Genomic DNA, 20,627 nt, shown 5'->3' with positions numbered 1-20,627 from the left:
CAAACTGGAACGGAGGAAGTCAAATTATCTTTGTTTGCAGATGATATAATCTTATATTTAGAAAAAACTGAAGAATCCACAAAAAAAACTATTAGAACTGATAAATTCAGTAATGTTACAGGATACAAATCAACATACAAAAATCAGTAGCATTTCTATATGCCAACAGTGAACAATGTGAATAGGAAATTTTAAAAGCAATCCCATTTACAATAGCCACACATAACATTAAATACTTAGAAATTAACCAAAGAAGTAAAATAGCTCTATAATAAAAACTACAAAACACTGATGAAAAAAATTGAAAAGGACACCAAAAAATGGAAAGATATTCCATATTCATGGATTGGAAGAATCAATATTATTAAAATATTCATACTACCCAAAACAATCTACAGATTGATCACAATCCCTATCAAAATGCCAATAACATTCTTCATAGAAATGGAAAACACAATCCTAAAATTTATATGGAACCACAAAAGTCCCAGAATAGCCAAAGCTATCCTAAACAAAAAGAACAAAACTGGAGGAATCACATTACTTCAAATTATACTACAGAGTTATAGTAACCAAAATAGCATGGTACTGGCATAAAACAGACACATGAACCAATGGAACAGAATACAGAAACCAGAAATAAATCTACACATCTATGGTGAACTCATTTTTTGACAAAGGTGCCAAGAACATACACTAGGGAAAAGACAGTCTTTTCAATTAATTCTTCTGGGGAAACTGAATATCTGTATGCAGAAATATGAAACTAGACCCTTATCTCTCACCATATACAAAAATCAAATCAAAATGGATTAAAGATTTAAATCTAAGACTTTGAACTGTGAAAATATTAAAAGAAAACACTGAAGAAAATCTCTAAGACATTGGTCTGGACAAAAAATTCTTGAGCAATACCACAAAAGCACAGATAACCAAAGCAAAAATGAACAAATTGAATAATATCAAATTAAAAAGCTTCTGTATAGCAACGATACAATCAACAAGGTGAAGAAACAACCCACAGAATGGGAGAAAATATTTGCAAACTACCCATCTGACAAGGGGTTAATAACTAGAATGTATAAGGAGCTCAAACAACTCTAGAGGAAAAAAATCTAATAATCTGATCAAAATGGGCAAAAGACTGGATAGAAATGCCTATTTCTCAAAAGAAGACATACATATGGCAAACAGGCATATGAAAAAGGTGCTCAACATTATTCATCATCATAGAAATGCAAATCAAAATTACAATGATATCAACTCACCCCAGTTAAGATGGCTTATATACAAAAGACAGGCAATAACGAATGCTGGCAAGGATATGAAGAAAAGGGCTTACACTGCTGGTGGAAATGTAAATTAGTATAACCACTATGGATAACATCTTGGAGGTTCCTCGAAAAACTAAAAATAGAACTACCATATGATCCAGCAATCCCACTGCTATGTATGTACGCAAAAGAAAGGAAATCAGACTATAGAAGAGATATCTGCACTCTTAGGATTTGGAAGCAACCTAAGTGTCCATCAACAGATGAATGGATAAAGAAAATGTGGTACATATATACAAAGGAGTACTCTTCAGCCATTTAAAAGAATGAGATTCTGTCATTTGCAACAGCAATGGATGGAACTAGAAATCATTATGTTAAAGAAAATAAACTAGGCACAGAAAGACAAATATCACATGCTCACACTTAATTGTGGGATCTAAAAATCAAAATAATTGAATTCATGAAGGCAGAGAATAGAAAGATGGTTACTAGAGGCTGGGAAGGGTGGTGGAAGATTGAGGAGGAGGTGGGGATGGTTAACAGGTATTTTAAAAAAATAGAAAGAATGAATAGGCCAGACACAGTGGCTCAAGCCTGTAATCCCAGCACTTTGGGAGGCCGAGGTGGGTGGATTACCTGAGGTCAGGAGTTCGAGACCAGCCTGGCCAACATGGTGAAACGCCGTCTCTACTAAAAATACAAAAATTAGCTGGGCGTGGTGGCGCGCATCTGTAGTCCCAGCTACTCAGGAGGCTGAGGCAGGAGAATCGCTTGAACCCGGGAAGCGGAGATTGCAGTGAGCCGAGATCACGCCACTGCACTCTAGCCTGGGCAACAGAGTGAGACTCTGTCTCAAAAAAATAAAAATAGCTTTGAAGACAATTCTCATTGAAGGAAGACATCTTATGGAAATACACAATTGCTCAAAGATAAATGTATAAAGATATACACTGGAGGTTTGTCCAAGACCAGCCTGGCCAACATGGTGAAACCCCATCTCTACTAAAAATACAAAAATTATCTGAGCATGGTGGCAAATGCCTGTAATCCCAATTACTTGGAAGGCTGAGGCAGGAGAATTGCTTGAACCTGAGAGGCAGAGGTAGATCGCGCCACTGCACTCCAGCCTGGGCAACAAAAGCAAAACCCCGTCTCAAAAAAAAAAAAAAAAAAGAATGAATAAGACCTACTATTTGATAGCATAACAGGGTGACTATAGTCAGTAATAACTTAATTGTACATTTTTAAATAACTAAAAGAATATAATTAGATTGTTTGTAACACAAAGGATAAGTGCTTGAGGGAATGGATACACCAGATGTGATTATTTCACATTGCGTGCCTTATCAAAACATCTCATGTATCCCATAAATATATATACCTATGTATCCACAACAATTAAAAATTTTTTTAAAAATTTTTTTAAAAATTTTTTAAGAAATTCGATCCCTAGTGTTGGAGGTGGAGCCTAGTGGGAGGTGCTTGTGTCACGGGGGCAGATCCCTCATGAACAGCTTGGCACTGTCCTTGAGGTAATGAGTGAGTTCTCGCTCTATTAGTTCCTGCAAGAACTGGTTGTTTAAAAGAGTCTGGAAACTCCCTCCTCTCTCTCCTGCTTCTTCTCTCCCCATGTGATCTGCACACATCCACTCTTCTTTGTCTTCTGCCATGAAGCCCTCACCAGAACCAGATGCTGGTAACATGATCCTTGTACAGCCTGCAGAACCATGAGCCAAATAAACCTATTTTCTTCATAAATTACCCAGCTTCAGATACTCTTTTATAGCAACACAAATGGACTAAGACAGTATATCAGCTTCATTTTCAAGAGTGAGTAAGAATTATTGAGCCAGAGAAAGGGGAATTATTGAGCCAGTTAAAGGGAAGAACATAGGCAAAGCTTTGGAGAAGGTTGTATCATAATACATTTGGAGATATGTAAGAAGTTCACTATGGTTAAAGCAGAGAGGGTGTAGGGGGATAGGGATATTTTTGACCCATCTATATGTCACACTGACCATTCAAGCCTTAAAAGTCCAAAAAACAAAACAAAACAAAACAAAAAACTTTAAGGATAGATGATGCTTCACAAAAACAATATTCAGCTACAAGTGAATTATAATTACAATATGTATGCTAGACAAGGCTAATAACTAATAAATATATTGTGACTATTTGAGGAGGATAGTGTGGGGGGGGTGGGGGGGTGTGTTATGTGCATGTAGCAGAGGAGGGTTGAAAGTTATAACAAACTACACTCCAAAATATTTTACAAACAACCTGTAACAGTTTGAGTAGGAATGTGTTTGCAGTCCCGGTCTTAACAACATAAAACATAGCCAGAAATGTAACTATGACACTGCATAAACAAAAGGAAAATAAAGTAGGATGATCCCATTACTGATCATGCATACTGGCATGCGTCTCATTCATTAGAGTACTTTAAACTAGGTTTAAGTATCCAATTGATGAAAGGAGTTTGTTTTGTTTTGGTTTTGAGCTGGAATGCAGTGCTGCAATTTGTCTGTCCTGGCAGCATTGCCTATGGACAGTCATTAATCAGAAGTGAATTATTACTTCCTTGTGAAATTTAGCTTCAGTTTTTTCCTCTTGAACTTATCTGGAAATCTTTAACATGGAGAGTCATGCTAGATCCTTTCCTAATTGGAAAATTCAACTCATCCTTCACATTTATCTTCTGAAGCCCACTTCTCTTTATTCCATCAGAGTGTACCAACTGAGATTAAGTTCCTTTCCATCTCTCACATATATGTGTCTGTCTCTGTCAAGAACTGTGGCAATTAATTTTAAGGGGAGGGGCTAAAAACCTACATACGGGGTAGTTTAAACAAAACCACACCTTTAGCCATCAATTAAATGAACCAGATGATTGTTTCTAAAAACTAAACTTTGAAAAGTTTATTCTGCACTAAGGTTTTTGTTAGTTTGGTTTTGGTTTTGTTTTTAAAATAAATAAGAACAATTCAAGTTTGGGGAAGTAACCAGAGCCTCAAACGAAATATTGGCTATCTTTTTAAAAACTTTATACGCCAGTGGGTGTTTTCTTACTTTTGCTTTAAATGCTGCCTTTAATTTCTTTCTTTCTTTTTTTTTTTTTTTTTTTTTTTTGAGAGAGTCTTGCTCTGTCGCCCCGGTTGGAGTGCAGTGGCGCAATCTCGGCTCACTGCAAGCTCCGGCTCACTGCAAGCTCCACCTCCCGGGTTCACGCCATTCTCCTGCCTCAGCTTCCCAAGTAGCTGCGACTACAGGCGCCTGCCACCACGCCTGGCTAACTTTTTGTACTTCTTAGTAGAGACGGGGTTTCACTGTGTTAGCCAGGATGGTGTTGATCTCCTGACCTCGTGATCTGCCCACCTCGGCCTCCCAAAGTGCTGGGATTACAGGCATGAGCCACCGCGCCCGGCCTAAATGCTGCTTTTTATTTCTTTCTTCTTTTTTAAATTAAGAAGCCGTATTGTTAAGAGTGAAAGTTACTGAGACATGAACAATTTCTCCCACCATACCAGGTTCACTACACAAAGGCTTGTTCTACTGGTTAGACCTGGAGCTCATTAATATTAAAAAGTGAGGTTACTTCATTATTGGACTGAAATTTCCATTTTCACTTGCCCTCTGACTTTAGCTCTGTCCTTCTAACATCAATGAGTAAGATAGAAACATGGACAATATGCTCATCAAATTTATAGATGATAAAAAGCCAGGAGTGACAGCAAATGTTGTCGATAAAAGGATCAAGATTCAGAAAGATTTAGGAGAGGCTAGGGCAATGGCTAAATGTAATAAAAGTTAGGATGAATAAGTACAAGATCCTAAACGTGGGTTCAAAAATAAATCTTGCAAGCTTAGTAACAGCAAGTATGTAAAAGGCTTAGGAATCTTAATTAATAATGAGCTCAGTGTGTGTTAACAGTGTGATATGATTCCAAAAAAAAACTAACAGTCAGTGTGTGTTAACATGTGATATGATTCCAAAAAAAAACTAATGGCACTTGATAGTGCTCTAAGAAAGTGTAACATTGAGAATGAGAAGGTGGATAACTTAGTCCTGAATTCAGCTTTGGGTACATATGTTAGAGTATCTTTGGGATATGCTTGGGAAACTGAATCCAAATTGCAAAAGAACCTGTTCAAGGGACTAGATTATTTAACCTGAAGCTAAGATTTAGAGAACAAACAGTAGCTATACTAAAATAGTTATAAAGGGATTCAATGTACTGTCCCTAGACCCAGAAGGGGAGAACTAGGATTAATGAATGTGAGTTTCAAGCAGGCAGATTTCAGCTCAGCAAGAATAAACTTTTTCTTCTTCAGACAAATACTAAGCCAAAAATGGAATGGGCAACTTCATAGTTCCCTACCCCTCACTGGTGGTATTCAAGCCCAGGCTGGAAAACTTCTGCCAGGGGAAAATCAAACAAACATTACAATGATGATTCAAGCATTATGTGTATTATTGGACTGGATAGTCTATGATCTATGCTTTTTAGACAAACTCAGCTATCACAAAAAGACCTCTACAAAGACAGCTCATCTGGGCCCCCATGAAGCACACAATCTCTTACAGCTGTCAGAAATTATAGCCTTAAGTGTGGTAAAGCTGACGGGAAGCTAATATTTTAGTTGTTCTACATGGAATCTTAGCCAAAAGGTCAAGAAGCAATATATTTCAGCAGTGTGCAGTGGCCTGAGAGAAGGACCATTATTTTATTATGTGACCCTTCTTCCAACTGGGTGAGATCATCTTTGTGTTTCCAAAAACATTGCCCAGACCCTGTGTAGACTGTAGGGTGCAATAATGCTATACTTGGGCCTTCCAAAAAAAATGATGTGCCAACAACAAACACAACTCAGGATTCCCAAACAGAAATTGGAGGACCTTTTAGTCAGAGCAAAGAATACAAAGATCTGTGAAGCCAGAAGCTTCAGAGATTAAGCCGAATCAGGAATTTATTTACCTAAAAAGTGTTCAGACCAAGTATCATTAATGCTTTCCATCTTGACACATTCGGTAAAAGAAGCAAACCTTCCAGGATACCATGCTTCACTTTATATCGTATCCTCTGATGCAGGGTGAGGTAGGGGAAATGCAATAAATCTAGAGTCCTCATTTTCTTATATTGTGTTTGAGAATATTTTTCTTAATCTATGAGAGTACTTTTTTATCTCTCCCTGAGAACTTATGACATTGCTGTTCCTGATACCTGACACCATGGCCATTCTCATAATTGCAGAACTATCGACCAGAAGAATGAAAAGTTATCCCCCTCAAACTACAAGGGTAACACTAGAAGAAAAGGAAAAGCAAAAGGCCTCTGCATTTTAAAAGCCCATGGTCTCTTCTACCAGAAGGTAAGAAAGAACGGCCATTACTTATTTCGCTCAATTAAGTAAGAACTTTCTTATAGTAGCTATGACCAAGAAAAACATGGGCTGCCTTGGAGAGCTCAAGCATGGATTAACCAATCCATCACTAAAACAAGGTTGTGAAGTCGAGCACAAAGAAACCTAGTGGGTATTTTTGTACCTAATTCCTTACAGACATGTTTAAGAAGCCCCAGAAGTCATTACAATGTCCAAGCCAAATGGGTTTGCTAAGGTATCATCATCACATCAATAATTTTGATCTTCAGTGCTAAAAATATGAAACCTATACAGGCAGTGCTGCTTTAGTTGAATTGGGTGGTAATGGTGTAGATAGGTGAAGAGAAGGGAACCTGTTTTTATTTGCTTTGAATCTTCACTATTCTAGGTAAATTTTATTCTGAAAAAGAGATTCCTCAGATATTCTGGTGTTTTGAAGCCTACTAGAGTAATTTGTTATTCCTCCCAGAAGAATCTGCGTTATCCTACAAGAGAGAGACTTCAAAAAGTACAAAAAGTACACAACATTACCATTTTCTGCCACTGCCTGTTCAAACCTCTTCCATGAAGCTAATTCTCCTCTTCCCTTTAGATGAATCTAGAGCATGTCTATTGTCTAGCCCCTATCAGATAATGAAAACACAAAATTCCACACATTTTTATCCAAATCCAAACTGCCTCTCATTTTTAATCCAAAATCCAACTTATTTCTATAATTTAAATATCCTTTCCCATATAACAGTCAAACAATTAAAACCCCAAACTTCATTTAGAATGAATGCTTCTTCCCCTCCCCAGCATGGGCTGCTGCAGGCTGGAAGCCTGCAATGGGAAAGAGGGACATGGTCACCTTCTTCTCTGGGTGCCTTTCCTTGCTTCTCTTCCTCCCTGTCAGCTTTCTCGCTGTGCTTTCTGCTCTCTCCAGAGTTGAAGTAGGGCAAAGGGGAAGGTGGTACTGTTTAGTAAGGGGCAGGAAAGGTTGTACCTGAAAGGAACCAGAATTGCCTAGTGTTAATGCTCTCTGAGTCGGGAATGAGTTTTAAACTGTCTCTTTTCCTCATGGGACACTTCTGCTATTTCTATGGTGACTCCTCTTCTCCATTAGGACAGCTATTGGATTGCGGTTCCATTGGAGACATCAATCTTTCTCTTCTGGTTGGTTGCTTACAGCCTTCTCACCCCCTACTCCTCTGACTAGACAACTCTATCCCCTTCCCGTAAGATTTCCTTACTTGTGTCAGGAAACTGTCTTAGGTGTGGTCCCTCAGCAGCTCTGTCTGCCATGTCCCACACCTGATCCATAGAACACATATACACACACATACTTCTCAGTGCTTCGGTGTCCTCATCTGTAAGGTGGAGATATTAAGCCAAGTGCAGTGGCGCACCCCTATAGTCCCTGCTATTCTAGAGGCTGAGGTGGGAGTACCACTTGACCCATGAGTTTGAGGCTGTAGTGCACTATTACTGGGCCTGTAAATAGCCACTGTACTCCAGCCTGGGCAACATAGTGAGATCCCATCTCTATAATAAATAAATAAGACACTATTAATAGCAACTGTCTCCTATGGTTGCTGTGAAGATTAAACAAAACAATAACTGGCCCAAATTAAACACTAAAATAACAATAACTTTCCCAAGATCACATTATTAGTAGTAAGTAGTAAAACCAGATCTGTCCTCCTTCAAAGCCAGGGAGGTACATTTCCTGTCACACTACATTTCCAGGAGGGAGATATTTTGAACCAAGGAACTACCCAGTACTATTCCAATTCATCCACTCTGCTCACTCATAAGACTGGCTATGGGCATGGTTTTGGCAACAAATTGATTGCTCTGGCACCTCTGGTTCAACTCTCCAGCAGCACCCTAAAGCTATGGATCAGCATCAGGAAGTCCCTGGGCATCCTCCTCCTTCACTCCAGAGCAACACACCAGGCTGAACCTAAGGGCTGTCACAATGCTGGGAAAAGTGCCAAACTAATTCTAGAGCATGGGGCACTCTGACACTTGACATAGACAATAGCATAACTTTTTCCACCTTCGAACCAACATTATACTCTTCAAATCCTCTTTTAGGAAACCTTATATATAACCATGCTCACTCAATAGACAGCCTCCAAAGTGAAACCTGTCTCACTAGGTCTTTGCCACTACTTCGTTAGGTGACTATCTGCTACCAACACAGAGCAAAACTCGAAAGACTTCTGCCCTAGAGACCACATGTTGAGGTGCAGACTTTTCCCACTCTCTGTTCTCTCAAAGTATTCCTTAGAATGTTCCTTAGTTGATATAGTTACATTAAATTATAGAGCTAGTCTCATGTAGAATATTCATTAAATATTCTCTTGCAGCACACCAGAATCACATTTTCTATGCTTTAAAGGTCAGAAATCTTTTTGCAGACTTCGTGTCTTCTGCCCCAAGGTGGAGATTCATCTTCCAAGGTTCCTAAAAGGGAAGTGATTCTTTTGCAAAGAACATATTCCTCTGGAAAGAATCAACTGGCTTCCATCAAAGCATTTCACAGCATTTATGCATCATTCCTGCAGGCTACTTGGTAATTGCAAAGACAAAGATGTACCTTTATACAGTGGCGAGATCTCGTATCTTAACCACATAATCAAGCTATAAGCATCACGGATAGCAGGACAATCTAATGTTATGTTCTTACTGATGTGAAGTGATACACCACACAAAGCATCACTTATTACATATCTTGCCAAACATGTTTAACTTGAATCTTACCAAGACTTTAAACCTAATTTCCAGTTTATGGGAAATAGAAATGATAAAGGAACAAGTCTGAAAAAAAAAAAATCGACAACAACAAAAATAACAGTAAGGAAAAAAGAAGGCTAATTCAGAACATAGAATGTCCTATAAGACAACTGGCCAAGTTTCTTCAAAAAGTCATTTTCACAGGGGAAAAAAAAATAGGTGACACTGTTCAAAAATAAGAGACTAAGGAGATATAATAACCAAATATAATGCACGAAACTTCACAGAGTCGTGGTTTGAAGGAAATAACTGTAAGACACGTCATGGAGAAAAACTGAGGAAATTTCAGTGTGGATTAGATATGAGCTGATATTAGGGAATTGTTAGTTTCCTGAGGTGTGATAGTAGAATGTAACTATAGTAGAATATACTTATAATTAATATATATGTGATGAAGAGTTTGTAAGTAAAGCATCATGATGTCCAACCAATATGTATGCACACATTCACACACATTCAACATGTGTTAACAATTGTGGGTATTTTAAGTGAATATGCAAGTATTCATTGTAATATTCTTTCAAATTTTTAGCATGTTTAAAAATTATATAAAATACAGGTGAAATGTTTCTATTTGCAGATGTGAGGACAGTGTAGAAAATTCCAAAGTATCTACAAAAAAGCAGAATGAAACAAAATACCGCCTAAAGCTAATTAATTTCAGTTAGCCAACTAGGTATTATTGCAATGGGCTGCCCAGTAATCAAAGAGGACTACTTATTTCCCACCAGGGTTTTTACAAAAAGATTCATTCTGATAAGTTCTCTGACAAAGTTCAGACATTGTTACATGGGTGGCACCAGCTTCTCTACATCCCTATCAAAATCAAAGAAAACTCAGAAAAAAATGGAAAACAAAAGCTGCTTTATTATTCTACTCTTTGAGCAGAATCTACCTTACACAAAGCAAATGCTTGTTTAAAACATTTCAATGACATTCATAAAGTTGTAATTGAGAAAGAAAAAAAGTAAAATTTATTTAAGTCTATAAATCTCCCTATTTACAAAACTTTTTTTAATATACAAAATAAACTGGGATCAAAAGTTTTTATAACCCAAAAAAAAAAAAAAAAACGGTACAGTCAGGTTACAGCTTAATCAACACACAAATCAACTATTTCTTTATACAACAATGGACGTATGAAAACTAAAATTAAAAACACAATGCCATTTAAAATTGCTCCAAAGAAATACTTAGGTATAAATGTAAAAAAATAAACACCATGTACAAAATATGTATGCTTTAACTACAAAATACAATTTAAAAATCAAAGAGCCAGGCGCAGTGGCTCATGCCTGTAATCCCAGCACTTTGGGAGGCCGAGGCGGGCAGATGACCTGAAGTCAGGAGTTTGAGACCAGCCTGACCAACATGGAGAAACCCCGTCTCAACTAAAAATACAATGCCTAATTTCATTACTTACCCAGGAGTCATTCAGGAGCAGGTTGTTTAATTTCCATGTAGTTGTGTGGTTTTTAGTGAGTTTCTTAATCTTGAGTTCTAATTTGATTACACTGTGGTCTGAGAGACTCTTATGATTTCAGTTTTTTGCATTTGCTGAGGAGTGTTTTACTTCCAATTATGTGACTGATTTTAGAGTAAGTGCTATGTGGCATTGAGAATAATGTACATTCTGTTGTTTTTGGGTGGAAAGCTCTGTAGATACCTATGAAGTACACTTGATCCAGAGCTGAGGTCAAGTCCTGAATATCCTTGTTAATTTTCTGTCTCGATGATCTAATTGACAATAGGGTGTTAAAATCTCCCACTATTACTGTGTGGGAGTCTAAGCCTCTTTATAGTTCTCTAAGAATTTGTTTTATAAATCTGGATGCTCCTGTATTGGGTACATATATATTTAGGATAGTTAGCTCTTCTTGTTGAATTGAGTCCTTTACTATTATGTAATGCCCTTGTCTTTTTTGATCTTTGTTGGTTTAAAGTCCGTCTTGTCAGAAACTAGGATTATAACCCCTGCTTTTTTCTGCTTTCCATTTTCTTGGTGTTTCCATTTTCTTGGTAAATTTTCCCACATCCCTTATTTTGAGCTTGTGTGTGTCTTTGTATATGAGATGGGTCTCTTGAATACAGCACACCAATAGGCCTTGACTCTATCCAGCTTGCTGTACTGTGTCTTTTAATTGGGGCATTTAGCCCATTTACATGTAAGGTTAATACTGTTATGTGTAAATTTGATCTGTCATCATGACACTAGCTGGTTATTTTGCACACTTGTTGATGTAATTGCTTCATAGTATCATTGGTCTTTGTTCTTCTATGTGTTTTTGTAGAGTTAGACTGGTAATGATTTTTGTAGTGTAGGCTGGTAATGACTTTTCCTTTCCATATTTAGTGCTTCCTTCAGAAGCTCTTGCAAGGCAGGCCTAGTGGTGAAGAATTCCCTCAGCGTTTGCTTGTCTGAAAAGGATTTTATTTCTCCTTCACTTATGAAACTTAGTTTGGCTGGATATGAAATTCTAGGTTGGAAATTCTTTTAAGAATGTTGAATATTGGCCCCCAATCTCTTCTGGCTTGTAGGGTTTCTACTGAGAGGTCAACTGTTAGTCTGATGGGCTTCCCTTTGTAGGTGACATAGCCTTTCTCTCTGACTGCCTTTATCATTTTTTCCTTCATTTTAACCTTGGAAAATCTGATAATGATGTGTTTTGGGATTTATCCTCTCATGGAATCTCTTACTGGGGTTCTCTGGAGTTCCTGAATTTGAATGTTGTCCTATCTTGCTAGGTTGGGAAATTTCTCCTGTATGATATCCTGAAGTATGTTTTCCAACACGGTTCCTTTCTCCCCATCTCTTTCAAGTACCTCAATCAGTCATAGGTTCGGTCTTTTTACATAATTCCATAGTTCTCGGAGGTTTTGTTCATTCCTTTTCACTCTTTTCTCTCTAATCTTGTCTGCCTGCCTTATTTCAGCAAGATAGTCTTCAATCTCTGAAATGCTTTCCTCCACTTGATGTATTCAGCTATTGATACTTGTGGTTGCATTGTGAAGTTCTTTTGTGTTGTGCTTTTCAGCTCCATCAGGTCATTTATGTTCCTCTCTAAACTAGTTATTCTGGTTAACATCTCCTGTAATGTTTTATCATGGTTCTTGGCTTCTTTGCATTGGGTTAGAACGTCTGCCTTTAGCTCAGCAAAATTTGTTATTACTCACCTTCTGAAGTCTACTTCTGTCAATTAATTCATCTCAGCCTCAACCCAGTTCTATGCCCTTGATGGAGAGGTCTTGCGATCATTTGGAGGAGAAAAGGCACTCTAGTTTCTTGAGTTTTCAGCATTTTTTCATTGATTCTTTCTCATCTTTGCGAGTTCATCTAGCTTCAATCTTTGAGGCTGCTGACCTTTGGATGGGGTTTTTGGAGGGACTTTTTTGTTGATGCAGTTGTTATTGTTGTTTTGTTTGTTTGTTTTTCTTTTAACAGTCAGGCCCTTCTTCCATAAGGCTTCTGCAGTTTGCTGGGGGTCCACTCCAGACCCTGTTTGCCTGGGTCCCTCCCATACCTGGAGGTATCACCCCTGGAGGCTGCAGAACAGCGAAGATGGCTGCCTGCTCCTTCCTTTGGGAGCTGTGTCCCAGAAGGGGACTGACCTGATGCCAGCAGAAATGCTCCTGTATAAGGTGCCTGGCAACCCCTGTGGGTGGGCAGGGAGTGGGGGAGTGGTCTCATCCAGTCAGGAAGCACAGGATCAGGAAACCCCTTAACAAAGCACTCTGGCTGCCCCTTGGCAGAGGGGATGCACTGCACTGTGGGGAATCCCACTCATCAGGACTGCCCGGATTTCTCAGAGCCAGCAGGGGGAAAGACTAAGTTTGCTCATCTGTGGAGACCGCCCCTCCTCCCTGGGGCTGTGTCCCAGGCAGATCAGAGTTCTGTCTGTAAACCCCTGGTTGGAGTTGCTGAAGTTCCCACAGGGAGGCCCTGCCCAGCGAGAAGGGATGGGTCAGGGTCCAGCCTAGAGAGGCAGTCTGGCCACAATCTGCCATAGCTGCTGTGCTGTGCCATGGGGAATTCCTCCTGAGTCCAAATCATCCAGTCTCCCCAGCACTGGCAGGGGAAAAACGGCAGACTGCAGCTGCGGTGATGGCTCCTTCCCCTTTCCCCAGGAGCTCAGTCACCTTAGGCAGCAGGAAACCGCAGTGATAGTGGTCAACCCTCCCACTGGAAACTCAGTAGTCTCAGGCAGCCTCCCGTCAAGTGGCCACCAAGAATCTTCACAGCTCTGTGCTTGGGACCCAAGGCCCTGGTGGCATGGACTCACAGGGGGGATATCCTGACCTGTGGGTTGCACAGATCTGTGGAAAAAATGTGGTTTCCTGTGGGGGGGGTAGCACAATCACTCACCCCCTCCCTTGGCTGGGGGTGGGAGCTCCCCTTCCCCTGCACTCCCGGGAGGGGCATTGCTCCACCCTGCTTTTCCTCACTCTCCAAGGGTCGCGCCCGCTGCCTAGTCCAATGAGAGAATCTGGATACCTCAGTTGCCGGTGCAGGATTCATTGGCCATTTTCATTCTCTCAGTGGGAGCCTCTGGTGGCAACTGCTTCTAGTCAGTCATCTCAGCCCCTCCCCGCTACCACTTTTTTTATGACAACACACTTTAAAATCTAAAGGAAACAAATGATGTTCTATCAAAATATAAATTCCCCAAATTAACTAAATAAGTAGAACACCTAAACAACCCAACAGCTGCAGAGTTTGAAATATATATACACACACACACACACACACACAAAAGCTCTACAATTAAAAATGGTACCCGATTCAGGATGTTTGTGGGTGAGTTAAAGTCAAGGAACAACAATAGAAGCCTTCCCAACTCAATTTACAGTTCTATCATAATATTAATGCCAAAACCTGACAAACATATTCCAATAAGAAAACTAGAATGCTTATAATTAAAATCTGAAACCAGATATTAACAAATTAAATCTAGCAATGTGTTAAAATAGTTATATTCTATAACTAAGCAAAGTTTATTCCAAAAAGCAACATTTCCCAATTTTAAGAAATCTATTAGTATAATTTATTACATTAAAAATTTTAAAAAGAAAAATATGCAATTTAAGTACATGCCAAAAATATATTTGAGGTATTGGAACAGATATTCCTGATCAATGTTCATTAGTGATTTTTAGGATGTGAATATTTTCTCCCTTCATGTATACTATAAGCCTCTCTCATGCCATATATTATTTCTCTCTGTGAGCTACTTCTACCTGCTATACCCTCATTCTGCATAGATCCCAGGAATTTCTATGTAGTGTATCAATCAATATATTTAGAAGTAGTTTAAACATGACTTTCAGGAGACTAGCCTAAGGAAATGCTTCACGAAAAAAATGTCTATGGCTTAGCAAGTTTGGAAAAACTACATATTGTGTTTTTCTCTTAGAGATTTGCAACAAAGGTTTGTTAATTTAAAGATTCAAAGAAGTCTTCCAGGGTTTCCCAAGTTAATTGAACATAAAACACTTTTGTTCTTATAATGCCTATTAATACCCCATGAATACATTTTGATAAACACTGGTTTAGATCATGTCACCACAATGTCAGTCTCAGCACGGGTAGCATTTATTGTTCAGGGCATTGTGTGAGGTACCGCTGGAGATATTGAATTATAAGATACAATCTATTCCCACAGATGATTATAATGAAGTTTAGTCAGAACATATAAATAAAGAGATAAATAATAATTTGTGACAACATGGCATACATACCAAATAAGCAATCCAAACAAAAAGGGTAGCAAGGGTGCATAGGAGGCAGGAAAGTTACATGCTAAATTGTTGAGGAAGGCTTCCAGGAGGATATATGAGTTAATCCTTGGGAGAAACACACACACAAGGCAAAAATGTGAATCGTATATTTGGGAGAAATTAAAGCACTGGTTTATAGTTGTTCAAGAGGTAGACAGGGTGACAGTGTAAAGTGTCTTGCTTTAAGGATCTAGGTCTTTATTACTCAGCCCATAAAGAACTAATGGAGGTCTTTCAGCAAGGAGACAGCATCTCAGGGTAAGTGTATCTATAGAAAGTTGCAATTAACACAAAAGTTTTCCCAAAAATGTCTTCTGTTTGACTCCTGTCTTAGCCTAGGCTCCCCACAAAAGCAGAACCTATGACAAAGTCCGGTGTACAGGTGCTTATTTTGAGGTATGATCCCAAAGAGCTGCGGGGGGAGACTGGGAAGAATAAAAAAAGGAAGAGGGAAGCACAACCCAATCTAGCTCCTCACCACTGTGGGCAACTGAGGCTTGATTCCTCTGGGATCCTCTAAGAGGACAAGAAAGGATACATCTCAGAATTATTCACCCAGGAGCTGAAAGAGAGAAACATTTATCTTCCAGTTCCCAGACCCCATTGACAAAGGATTGCCCTCACATCTGCAGGTTTGCATATGCTCCAGAATGCCCACATTCATTTCTACAGGTATCCTACTTAGTGAAGGGAGAAACTCTGGGGAAGAAAGTGAGAAACAGTGAATGTAAAGTGAGGCATTGTCAAGTTATACCTACATGTAACTGGCAACCCCAGCAATGGCTGGAGTAAAAAGGGGACTCCTCCCAGAAAATATAAGAGGTGTCAGGTAGATTCTCCAAAGGAAGGTCAATCCAACTTAACACCATATTTCCTGGTTCCTACCTGATTCATTTTCCAGCAGTCCTTTGCACACATGGTCCTTTCATATGTGGTCATCTCCAGGCTTTTTAGCATTGTTTTTTTTTTCTCCTTCCATTTTCCCCGTCATTCTAAAACAAATAAATGAAAACAAACAAAAAATAGACATACCATTTTTTTTTAAAAATTGCTTTAATTTATCTATACAAAGAAAAAACATTTTTAGATTTGTTTAATAAGTTAAAGTTGATGGCAAAATGACCACTAGAACAAGTTCTCAGACAAGATGTGTATGCTCTGTAGGTAAAAATTAACTTCTACAAGAAAGTTTCCAATAAATTTTATACTTCTATGACAGCTCTGTATCCCCAATCAGAACCAAGCAAAGCACTAAAGTCATTGCCCTGCTTATCATTCCAGTTACCAGGTCTGCTTTGGCAGAAGCCATATTTGGAAATCTGGTTCTTCATAATTGCCACAAACCAGCAATATCCATCTTCCATTCATTTAACAAATATTTGTTGAGGACCCTCTGTGATCCAGGTACTATTTTAAGCTCTGGAGATTAAGCTCAACAAAACAGAGTAAGTCTCTGCCCTCATGACACTTACAATCTTGCAGGGGAAGTATACAAGTAAATATGTAATATGTTGAATGGTGACAGAAGCTGTGGAAAAAAACAAAACAGTATAAGGGAATAAAGGGTTCCCAGATGAGAAGTGGAAAGATGGGTATCACAATTTTCTATAGCATGATTATAAAATAAATTTGTACAGAGACATAGAGGAAGGGAGGGAATGAGCCACATAGACAGATGAGGAAGAAACATACCACATGTGCTAAAAACAACTGGCAAGACCTTGAGGGAAAGTAATGCTTGCCCCATTCAGGGAAGAGTGAGGAGGCCAGTGCAGTGAGAGCAGAGTGGGCAGGGGGATGTGAAAGGAGGGGATGTCAGAGAGGTAGCCTAGGGTGAGATGATATAGGGCCTTGGAGACCACTGTAAAACTTAGAGCTTTACTCTAATTAAAACAGGAAGCTATAGAAGGATTTTGAGAAGAGGAGTCAGGTACTCAACTCACATTTTTAAAGGATCATTCTTATTGCCATGGAGAATAGATATAGGTGTCCTAGGGTAGAAGTGAGCAGGCCACTTAGGAATGTAAGTGGAAGATAATGATGGCCCAGATGAGAATGATAGCAGCAAGAAATGGTAGGATTCTAATTATATTTTGAACATAGAGTGGGCAAGATTAGTTGATGGATTGGATATGTTCTGTAATAGAAAATGGGAAATCAAAAATGACTCTAAGATTTTTGACCCAAACAACTAGAAGAAGGGAGTTGTCATTTAACACAAAGAGAACTGCAGGTTTGAGGTTGAAAAACTTAAAAGTTCAGCTTAGGGCATGTTAAGTGTGAGCTATTTATTAAACACCCAAGTGATGATGTCAAATGGGCAGTTGGCTGTAGGCAGTCCTCTCTTTGCAAGATTCCAACATGCACAAACTTCAGTTACCCAGGTTTAGTTAAATAACACCAGTCCTCCAAAAATATGATTCAAATTGCATTTGCCACATTATAGTAACTGAATAATCGCATAAAGTACAGTTTCACTGTTTCTCCCATCCACAAATCACTCTGTACATAACAGATGTATACTATCATTAGTGACCAATTATGTCACTTCTTTCAGAGTCTGCCTGACTGATTGATCACCAGCTGGTCACTGGTACGTCTATTATTCAGTTCACACACAGCAAAATGTGTCACTGTGTTGTCTCCTGTCTCTCAGTAATAAGCCCACATGACATTCCACAAAAATGGATTATCAAAAGAAGAAACTGGTCCACAAAGATGAAAGGGCAGCAAGGAAAAACATGACAACACTAAAAGTAAAATTCAAATCAAATATAAATGGAGTTATAGAAGAAATAGCTGCCCCAGGAATGTTGACACTGCCACTGTTTAAGACACTAGAATGCAGTCACAAGCACTTCGTGAAGGTGAGTTTATAGACATAAAGGAGGAAAGTTGTTGTAGGAAAAAGACGAAGATGCTGCAGAGGAATATGTCAGAGCAAGTGATTCAGGCAAAATCTTTCACATTAAAATAACTCTTAGAGATATGTCACAACATCTAAAGCACAAAGGCTAAAATGTTGGAAGCTGATCCAAACTTAGAAAGAAATATGATAATTTGCCAAGATGTAGAATTGATGCTTACTCCATATTGAAAGTTATATGACAAAAGGGCAAGCACTGTTCAAAGTAGTCCTGATAAGTGTTTTACAAATAAATGAAACACTTTCTCAATGTTTCTAATGTTTTAAATCAGTGTACTAAACTAAGTAAATATTAGTTTTAAAATACTACTTTTTATTTTTTCATTACCTCATATGTTTACAACCAACAGTAAGAGCCTAATATTTTGACAAAATTTTAAGTCCTGCAACAATCAAAATTTTTATTGCGAATTATTAAGAACACTTTGAGCCATCTCAGTTTGCACAGTCATTTTTATGGCCCCACACTACTGCATGAAGCAAGAACTGCCTGTGTGCAAATTGGGAGTTTAGGAGAAGAAATTCAGCTGGAGACATAAATTTGCAAATGATCACTACAGAGACAGTATTCCTGAATGGTATCACCTGGAGTACAGATAAAGAAGAGATCTAAGGATAGAGCCCTGGGGAACTCCAATGTTTAGAGATAAAGAGAAAGAATCAACAAAGATGACTGAAAAGGAGTGGCTGGTGAGCTAGGAAAATCAAGAGAGCAGTATCCCAAAGCCCATGAAGGCGGGAGTTTCAAGGAGAAAGTAATCAACTGTGCGGCTGGTGGAGAAGCAAGGCAGACCTGAGAATTGACCACTGTGTTTGGCAATATGAAGGTTACTAGTGACCTCAGCAAGAACAGTTTCAAGAAAATAATTGGAATGAGAGCCCGATTCGAGTGAGTTCAAGAGACTGGAAGGAGAGGAGTGGAACAATGACTAGACAGCCTTCTGGGGAGATTTTTCTGTAGGGCATGGCAGAGTGCAATGTGAGTCCATTCTGTCTCCTTAAGATGGACACTATCACAGCATGTTTATAGGCTAACATAATTAACTAAAGAATTTATACCAGGAGATGTTGATGCCAGGAGAAGGGATAACTATTAAAACAGTGGTGTCCTTGAGAGTGGGTAGTACCTCGTACTCAAGTGGAAGGTTTACCCTAGACGGGAACAGGCCTAAGAAGAGGCTCAGACATTTGACTTCTTCAGGACTCAGCTGCCTCAACTGTATAATGAGGCAGCACCAAACCAGAGAGTCTCACAATGTAGTCCTCAGATCAGCAGCATCGGCATCACTTGAGAATTCATTAAAAATGCAAATTCTCAGCCCCCATCCAAAACCTACTGTATGAGAAACTCTGGAGGTGAGGCCCAGCAAGGGGCACTTTAACAAGCCCTCCATGGGATCCTGATGCACCCTCAGTTTGGAGAACCACTGGGCTAGATTATCTTTAGAATCTCTGGCTCTAACACCAGTGACTTTATGCTTCAATAATCTATAGCTTCCAATTTCTATTATGTTTTTATAACACTGCCGTATTATTTTCAGGTAAGTTTATAAAACCCAAGCTGTTTTCTAATATTTTCCAGTGCAAAAATTCCAAATGTCTGTTTTCAACCTCCAGAAACAATAATGTCATTTATACATCTTAAAATCATGTTCAAAATCGTTTCTGAAACAACTTTTTCATGGTGAGGTATTCAAGTTAGCTTTGAAGGCATCAGTAAAGTTCACAACTTTTTCTTATCATTTTTAAATAATACATAAGTCCACCTTTTAATGAAAAAATCTTTGGGAATTAACAGCTATTGCTCTCAAGTTGTTTGGAATTGTTTTGTATTGCTTGAAGTGTGTTATTCCCCAGAAGCAGAGCAGACAAGGAACGACAGGTGACATTAATCCAGTCCCATACTGTTGCTCTTTGTGGACTTGGATCTCTCTTCAGCCACACAATGGAGGAAATTCCATACAAACAGAGGAAGCCAGACTCTTTCTGGGAGAACTTGGTAGCTGACTTACTATATTAGACATTGATGCCTGCTACAGATAAAACCTGGGAAAAGACCTCCAGGTCCTATTCTCCATTGTTGGTGCCTGAGTCCAGTGTGTACGTCTCAACTGTGTACACATTTCCCGGGGTGGGGGGCCACCAGCGCACAGCTGTCTGTGACAGGATTGCTGATGTTTACAGTAGCAAGTTCACCCTGCTTTATGCCAAAACATGGTGTTTCTTATTTTAAAGATGAGAACAATTCCTTCTCTCCTCTCACTCCATTGTTATTTGGTTTACTAGATTTACAGGAGAAGGAAGCAGTAAATTACTAAAGAAGAAAGTGTAAATCTCACCAGGGTGTGCCTGTTTGAATTTGGATGAAGTTTAGCATATCAATCAGACGTGATGATATGAGAAAACAGGTCCTCTCTGCTTCGTGGTAGGTTGGTTTGGGGAAGTGAAAATAAAAATTCAGTAGACACTTTTCTATGTTGATGTCC

The 20,627-nt window shown here is 38.9% G+C and overlaps 1 protein-coding gene across 2 annotated transcripts in view; it reads right to left on the bottom strand.

Annotated features, from left to right (window-relative positions):
• Window positions 1-20,627, bottom strand: part of LOC105464895 (uncharacterized) — a 488,640-nt gene that overhangs the window by 332,271 nt on the left and 135,742 nt on the right. For both annotated transcript variants that reach the window (XM_071085560.1, XM_071085561.1), the window contains one exon: window positions 16,101-16,207. The gene's annotated coding sequence lies outside the window, so the exon portion shown is untranslated. The remainder of the gene's footprint in view (window positions 1-16,100; window positions 16,208-20,627) is intronic.

Source organism: Macaca nemestrina, chromosome 19 (assembly GCF_043159975.1).
Source record: "Macaca nemestrina isolate mMacNem1 chromosome 19, mMacNem.hap1, whole genome shotgun sequence".
Classification (NCBI taxonomy): Eukaryota; Metazoa; Chordata; class Mammalia; order Primates; family Cercopithecidae; genus Macaca; species Macaca nemestrina.
This window is presented reverse-complemented; position numbering and strand designations above follow the sequence as displayed.